This window comes from Oryctolagus cuniculus, unplaced genomic scaffold (assembly GCF_964237555.1).
Source record: "Oryctolagus cuniculus unplaced genomic scaffold, mOryCun1.1 SCAFFOLD_82, whole genome shotgun sequence".
NCBI classification, from domain to species: Eukaryota; Metazoa; Chordata; class Mammalia; order Lagomorpha; family Leporidae; genus Oryctolagus; species Oryctolagus cuniculus.
The window spans coordinates 417,501-417,930 of record NW_027208366.1 but is presented as its reverse complement, the minus strand read 5'-3'; positions in this window follow the sequence as shown (position 1 = coordinate 417,930).

Below are 430 nucleotides of genomic sequence, written 5' to 3'. Positions count from 1 at the left end.
CCCTTGGGCCGGCCCACCGTGTCTTGGGGGTTGGGGGTTCCGGCTCCCCTTCCGCGTGTGGAACCGCCCCGGGCGGCTGTGGCGTCGCGCGTTGGCTTGTTGGCGTGCGTGGGGGAAGGAGGAGGAGGAGGAGGAGGAGGAGGAGGGGGCGGCGTCGTCACCCCCCAGCTCCCCCCCCCCCCGGTGGCGTTGGTGGCTCCGCGGCGGTGGTGGTGCTTGCGCGTGTGCCCCGAGTCCCGCGGGTGTGTCGTGGCTGGTTCCTCCGGGCCGTTGCGTCGTGGACTTGGTGTGGCGGCCGGCGTCGCGTGTGTGCGGGCGCCGGTCGGTCTGGGCGGGGTGTAGGAGGGATACTGTGAGTCGCCCTCCTTGGGTGGCGTTTGGTGTGCCCTGGTTGCCACCGCGTCCCCACCCCGAACCCCCGCGCCCGGCT